At 37.6% G+C, this 7,912-nt stretch overlaps 1 protein-coding gene across 4 annotated transcripts in view; it reads right to left on the bottom strand.

The window, feature by feature from the left end:
* Positions 1-4,452: 4,452 nt before the first annotated feature.
* The window catches only part of usp36 (ubiquitin specific peptidase 36), a 33,698-nt gene continuing 30,238 nt past the window's right edge, over positions 4,453-7,912 (bottom strand). For all 4 annotated transcript variants that reach the window (XM_051886022.1, XM_051886025.1, XM_051886024.1 and 1 more), the window contains one exon: positions 4,453-6,191. The gene's annotated coding sequence lies outside the window, so the exon portion shown is untranslated. The remainder of the gene's footprint in view (positions 6,192-7,912) is intronic.

Raw genomic sequence — 7,912 nt, 5'->3', positions numbered from 1 at the left:
GTTTAATAGTGACAATGGTCACGACTGCTGAGTTCCCCTTCTTATTCCCTGTAGATGTTTAATAGTAAAAAAAAGGGTTGTAACAGTTTTGAACAGGTTGACATTTGTATGGGAAAATGGCAGATTTGAAAAAAAAAAAAAACTTGGAATGTTTCGATTTGGTTGAACACATTTAATTAAAAACAATAACGCATATGAGATTAATTCAGTTCGACTCACCATATGAATGGATTAGGTAAAAGTCACTTTCCTTGCATTTTTTTTTTTTTTTTTTTTTTTTGCTGCAAACTCAGCAGTAAAATCATTGTATTAAAGATTATTATCTCTTTTATTTTGTTATTGTTTATAACCTTTTTTTCGGGGACTGTTTCAATAAGGAGGTTCAATCAACTCTGAGTTAAAACTTGAACTCTGACTTGACTTACCCTGATATGAGAAACTCTGAGTTTTCTGTTTCAGAACAGCTGAATTTAATTAGTTTAGTCAACTCTGAATAGGTTGACTCTGAGTTAAGCGTGTGCACCATGACTATGAAAAGCCATGATCAATGGAGCTCCAAAATTACGATTCATCATGGCAACAGCACCCAACAAAAAGACGTCCATATACTTCCGAGTCAATACAAGTTTAATTCTTATCACTGTTATAATATCAGAGGTGAAAACTGGCAGAACGGTAAGTTATTGAACTAATATTCATTTTCATTTTCATACTCTCTGAGTATGTTATCTCTCTTTCAGATAGGGCTTGACTCACCCCGCTTTCTCAGGTTACATACACTATATTGCCAAAAGTATTGGGACACCCCTCCAAATCATTGAATTCAGGTGTTCCAATCACTTCCATGGCCACAGGTGCATAAAATCAAGCACCTATGCAGACTGCTTCTACAAACATTTGTGAAAGAATGGGTCGCTCTCAGGAGCTCAGTGAATTCAAGCGTGGTACCGTGATAGGTTGCCACCTGTGCAATAAGTCCATTTGTGAAATTTCCTCACTACTAAATATTCCACGGTCAACTGTTAGTGGTATCATAACAAAGTGGAAGCAATTGGGAACAACAGCAACTCAGCCACGAAGTGGTAGGCCACGTAAAATCACAGAGCGGGGTCAGCGCATGCTGAGGCGCACAGTGCACAGAAGTCACCAACTTTCTGCAGAGTCAATAGCTACAGACCTCTAAACTTTGTGTGGCCTTCAGATTAGCTCAAGAACAGTGTGTAGAGAGCTTCATGGAATGGGTTTCCATGGCCGAGCATCTGCATTCAAGCCTTACATCACCAAGTGCAATGCAAAGCGTCGGATGCAGTTGAATGCATATGGACTCTAGAGCAGTGGAGACGTGTTCTCTGGAGTGACTGAATCACACTTCTCTATTTGTCAATCCGATGGACGAGTCTGGATTTGGCGGTTGCCAGGAGAACAGTACTTGCCTGACTGCATTGTGCAAGTGTAAAATTTGGTGGAGGGGGTTATGGTGTGGGGTTGTTTTTCAGGGGTTGGGCTTGGCCCCTTAGTTCCAGTGAAAGGAACTTTTAATGCTTCAGCATTTTGGACAATTTCATGCTCCCAACTTTGTGGGAACAGTTTGGGGATGGCCCCTTCCTGTTCCAACATGACTGCACACCAGAGCACAAAGCAAGGTCCATAAAGACATGGATGAGCGAGTTTGGTGTGGAGGAACTTGACTGGCCTGCACAGAGTCCTGACCTCAACCCAACAGAACACCTTTGGGATGAATTAGAGCGGAGACTGCGAGCCAGGCCTTCCCGTCCAACATCAGTGCCTGACCTCACAAATGCGCTTCTAGAAGAATGGTCAAAAATTCACATAAACACACTCCTAAACCTTGTGGAAAGCCTTCCCAGTAAAGTTGAAGCTGTTATAGCCTCAAAGGGTGGACCAACCTCATATTAAACCCTACAGATTAAGAATGGGATGTCATTAAAGTTCATGTGCACATAAAGGCAGGCGTCCCAAAACTTTTGGCAATATAGTGTTTTGGCAATGTATCTCCCACTCTGAAATGGAAAACCCAGAGTTTCCCTCATTTCAAGGTTAACATACTCTGAGTTTTCACTTAACCTCCTTTCTGAAATGGGCCTCTGGTTTGCCTTACTGAGATACCCCAATTTCATTTGCCCAGTCCTAGTTTTTCTTCAATTAGCTGTTTATTGATTTGTAAACACCCTCTGTTAATACACCAATCACTGCACCTGTGTGCAAATGGATCCTGATTTATAAATGCTTGCATTGATGCACAATAGACTGAGAGGCTTTGTGCTTGTTACCGAGCAAGCTTATTACATCAGAAAAACAAAAACAAGTCAAGAACACAGCTAAAGCAAACACTGATCACCATAATGGTAAATACAAACTTTATTATTTTCAATAAAACATCAACATCTAAACCTCTGTTAATTCACAAGAACATTAACATGTATGAAATAGTATCAAACATGTAATTTTTAAACATGTTTCACGCACTGTGGCTAGAATTCAGTTGTAGTTCTTGTGTCTTCTCTTTTGTCTGCTCTTTTTTTCTGTTCTTGTTTTTCTGTCCTTCAGTGATTCTGCTTGTTAACAGCAGGTGTTTATCAGTATCTGAATTAAATCACTTCTTTTCATTCACTCTGTCAAGTGGACTATATTAGTAAACTAATGTAGGGCATAGTGAATGAGGGTATACACCCTATGCACCAGAGAAACAAGCACGCCGCCATCTTTATAAGATTGTCTTTGAACTTCCGTTTTTGCGGTAGCTCTGTATATTTCTATGGCATCGCTGTCAAAGAATAATTAGCTGGTGAAGTGGATTTACTTGTTATAGAGTTAATGAAAGTTATCGTGAACACTGTAATGTTTAAAGCAGATGTCTTAACAAATGTCAGTAGACCAGGAAGATTTTAAAATGAGCAGTTCATTCATAAATATGTAAGTTCGCTGTGGAAATACAAACCGGAAGACAAAAGACAACTAGCGCAGCGCTGAAAAGGGGCGGGGCTATATAAGGTCCATAGGGTTGATTTGGGACACATAATCTAGATATGTTTCCATCACCCTGTTTTCATTTGCATTTTGAAGTATCACATCAGAAATGAGTGATGTGGAAGTGCCAAATTAAAAAAAAAAATCTTAATTCAGAAAAATTAGCTCGCTTGAGGTGCCGTTTTCCCATTATGCAAAAAAGAGTTAATGCGAATAATGGGAGATGGAAACATATTTGCCGAATAAGTTCTGACCTAGCGAACATTAAAACCATGTGATTAATCGTCTGTTTCCGCTGATGGTGTTTTATTTACTGTTGGTCACTAGGTTACCAACACCACAGTCATTCACTCAAACAACTTCATGGAAACGCACCCAATTCACTGTTTTTTTTTCTTTCTTTTTTTTTTCTCAATATTGCAAACTTTGAAAAGATTCACTTCACGTTTGGATGGAAGCCCAGCTTCTGAGTGTCAACTTTGAGCACTGTTAATTCACAGTATATTCCTGTAGCTACTCTCTAGAAAATGACAAATATTACCCAGAATGCATTGTTTTCTATGGTATATTGTTGTTTTAAGGGAAAACTGTATGTTACTGTTAAAACTGGCCATTTTTCACAGCAATTGTTTAAACTACTGGAAAACAGTGTTTTGAAAGCAACTGAAAAATGTAGTTAATTTAGTAGCGTCGCTACTTGTAGTTAGCTACTCTCCAACACTGGAAATTAGCCATACAAGAGAGTTTTAATGACAAAACACTGACAAATGTCTTGAAATACAACATCTGAACAATGTCTTGAGGTGTGATGGCCATAGTATAAGCAGAATTGTAGACTCCGGTCCGTTGAATTACGAGAAAATACTGCACACCCGAGGTGGTAATGTGGCCCCACTAAACACAAATTCCAGGTTTCACAGAAAAGATGTAAGACTAGTCTTGACTAAAATGCATGTTTGGGCCGTTTTAACAGAAAGCAACTTCCACTGGCTGGCATATCTTCAAATATGTCAATTCCATTGTTTTGTCTCAAGATGCACACCAGTAATGTATTTTTTTTTTCTAAGGCACATTTAAAAAAAGCTACTTAAATGTCCTAATTTAACTAAAGCCTAATCCTGGCTTAATCTAATCCCTGTCTGTGAAACCAGGCCATAGTGGTATATTCATAAACTATTTCAGTTTGCACCTATAGCTTGAAAGTGGTTCACACACTATTTTTCAAAAGTTTTATCCAAATGTAGTTACTTGGTAAATTTGTTTACCAACAGTACAGTATGTGCGGATTGAAACGTCAAAAGGAGGACGTTAAGAAACATCATAAAAGTGCTACATGCAAATTGTGCACTGTATCCCAAGTCTTCTGAAGCCATATGATAGCTTTATATAAGAAAATGATTCCAAGTCTTGTTTTCCGTTTTTAGATTGATTTAAAGCATTAAAGAAAACAACCCAAAAAGCAGCTTTTCACAAAAGTCACAACTTTATTGCACCAGGTATATCTATATTTATGTATTTGCAATACAGAATGACTTCTCCTTTTCAGAAAAGGCATTAGGTACAGAACCATCGATTCAAATATGACAAAGACACTGTTCTTCAGCATCCAACCTCTTTGAAAACAACCTATCTCAAGTGAATTTCTAAGAGAATACAGAAATCCTACAGAACGCATAGGGAAGTCTTTGTCTGGCTCCTGAACAAGACTTCAGAGCAGTCTTTCAAACACACATCTATTGTTTTAACAGAACTTCCCATTTACAATTCCACAGACCTTAAATACATTAGGCTTCCGTTTAGCAATGTGCATTTTAACACGTTTCAATAAGTATAATTTGCAATATGTTCTATTCATTTTTAAAAATTAAACCAAGGCAACTTTTCTAAAACCCAAGGATTCATGAAAGGGATGGTGTTTAACAACAAGAATGACTGGAGGGGGTCACAGAGAGCACAAGGTAAGACTGTACAATGTTCTAAATAGGAAAGCGTCAACATTGGTTTACTCCTATGACAGCTCTTCAGTGGATAAGCATGTACATCATTTGACCCAATGCACTGTTAACAGACGTGGAACATGACAGGGTGTTTACAGCTCACAGAGATGATGTTTGGACCAGCTTTTGGAGAGTCTTTCCCTGGATTAGAGCATCCATGGGATTGCTTTTGTTGCATAGAGAGTAGAAAAGAGATGGGACACGCTAAATCAAAGACAAGGGCATAGTCCAATTATTAAGGAATTCACCCCTCCTGGCAAAACACAGTGGTTTGTGTTAAGGCCCTTTTTTTTTTTTTTTTTTTTTAGCTCATGGATGAAATGTATTGCATTGTTGTATGCAGCACTGTGCATAAAAGACCACGTCATCTGACTGGAAATGGTGACGTTTTGGGAAATCTGAAGAGATGCATTATAGAGACAGTGGAAATTCTCACAAGAGACTCGTTTCACTTCAAAAAAAGTTATTGAATAGAGTTCTGTTTGAAGAAAAAGTCACTGCAAAGGTAGGTTTGAGGAAGATGGGCTAGTATTCAAGCAGGCAAGACATGAAAATACACAATCACAAGCAATAAATGTATTGCAATGTAAGACACCAGGGCTGTGTATGTGTGTGTGGCAAACTAAAAGGCAACACAGGCAAATAAATGCCTAATAATATCTGGAGTAACTGGCTCAAATAAGAAAAAGCTAAATAATTAAGTGAGCAAAAGTTCCCCAATGGGAACAATGATATTATTTGTTGAGTCAGATAAATTATGCTTAAAACATTGGAGGGAGGGACTTCGTTTTCCTGTTTTTAAAAAGTGTAAAGTTTCTCCTCTCAATAGAAGACCTCAGGTCATGCATCATTGGCCATTACAGCCCGAGTCTTGCCTAGATAAAACTGGCCCTGGTGAAGATTTGTTCTTATTACAATAAGAATAATTGAGACCAAAGGTTAACAGGGTGCTGACTCTACAGTTTGCCTCATTTACTATGATCCTAAGATCATAATGGCACCATTAGCAGTGTATATTTTGGATTTCAGACGGTGACTAAAGCCTCAGCAGATGACCTCAGCCTCATCGCTTTATTTCACAGTACTGCAGCGTTCTGGGTGGACTTGTGTTCTTCAGAGGAATCCGAGATGGATCCGACTGCTTCTGATCCAATAAGGCAGCTGGTCTGGTCAGGGGAAAACACACATGGGATCCGCATTTCAAAACTGCAAAAAGACCAAAGAGACAGTAAAACGGCTGGTTATAAACGCATAAGAACATACTTATTGTTCTCCAACAAGTTCCCACTAATGGCCATGCTCAATTTATTTAAAAAAGTCCTTCTGAAGTAAAGATTCTGTTTGAAAGAACAGTACAAAATTTGTTTGAAAGTGGAATGGTTTAAAATTGCTTGAATGTTTAAACTGGCAACACTTAAAAAGATGTGCAAATGATAAACTAGCCGGCAATGATAATGCCATCAACTGATGGGAAGCCATTTTCGAGTCATAATAGAGAGAAGACGTGTACAGTTGAATCTGTTTTCAAATTACTGATTTGATCTGATATTCTGATATTCATTTACTCATGTAACCTACATGTTATAGTGAAAAAATGCCAGAATTTCCTGCAGTGTAAGTGGGGAAAAAACCTGTGGGAACGAGTCAAATTATGCACAATACCTACAATCACGTGCCAAAATCGATTAAACATTTTATTATACATATTTGTGAAACAAATTTCCATGACTTTTCCAGGCCTGGAAATTGCCATTCTAAAATTCCATGACCATTCGAACCCTGTAAACAGAGTGTTACTGTCAGACTGGGAAGAGAGGAGCTGCAACAATGTCATATATGTGAAAAATAATGTATTTCTTTTGAACATTCAAGCAAGAAAACCCTGTTCTAGTACAGCCCAAAAACAAAATCAATGGCAAAGATTTGAAAAAGGGCACAATAGGTTCTCTTTAATCTTTTCTTGACTTCTAAAATTGGTCTGATGACATGAGTGAAGCAGGACATTTGACCAGTGTCTTCAGTGTCATCAAAACACAGTCAGTTTGTTTGATTGGCCAAGTTGAGAAGTTACGGACTGAACCATTTTTTTTAAACAGTAATTATTTTTTCTCTTCAATACATTTTAAAGTAAATTTAAAGGGATTTTCTTTCTTTCTTTAATGCCATGCCAGCTTCTATGGCTATATTCATGGCGAGATACAGGTTTAATTATTAAAAAAATGAAGCTAAATAAGATGTTTAAGATTCATTAAAAAAAAACAAAAACAACTTAAAACAGAAAAATCAACAGAATAAAACAAGTTCTTTAAATGGGTAGAAGTATTACAGTCCAGCAAAATATGTTTAATGGACAGTGGATTCAGGCAAGATGGACACATTGGGTAGTTTTCACCTGATAGTAAAACTTTATGTGATAGTCTTGAGCGTCCTATCCGGCATCTTGTATTAACAACTTGATCCCAGCGACTATTACAAGGGAGTATATGTCTTCTCCCAACATCCAGATTTAATTTGTGTAATTTGTTGTTTAAGCACTAATCCCATTCTGACTGCCATTTGTTTTTTGGTGCATGTATTTAAAGTTGGTTTCAGGTCTGTGAAGGGTATAGAACATTTTACTGATTCTGCAGATAATGCTTAAAAGGGATAGTTCACCCAAAACTGAAAATTCTGTCATCATTTACTCACCCTCATGTTGTTTCAAACCTGTATGAATTTCTTTCTCCTGCTTAACACAAAAGAAGATATTTTGAAGAATATGGTTAACCAGACAACTGATGGGCCCCACTGAATGTCTGGTTACCGACATTCTTCAAAATATCTGTTGTGTTCAGCAGAAGAAAGAAATTCATACAGGTGTGGAACAACATGAGGGTTTGCAATTGTTTATTTATTTGATAGGAACAATGCATGTTAATGAACATTAG

Source organism: Ctenopharyngodon idella, chromosome 3 (genome assembly GCF_019924925.1).
Source record: "Ctenopharyngodon idella isolate HZGC_01 chromosome 3, HZGC01, whole genome shotgun sequence".
In the NCBI taxonomy this organism is placed as follows: Eukaryota; Metazoa; Chordata; class Actinopteri; order Cypriniformes; family Xenocyprididae; genus Ctenopharyngodon; species Ctenopharyngodon idella.
The sequence above is the reverse complement of the archived record's forward strand: the minus strand, read 5'-3'. Positions and strand labels throughout refer to the sequence as shown.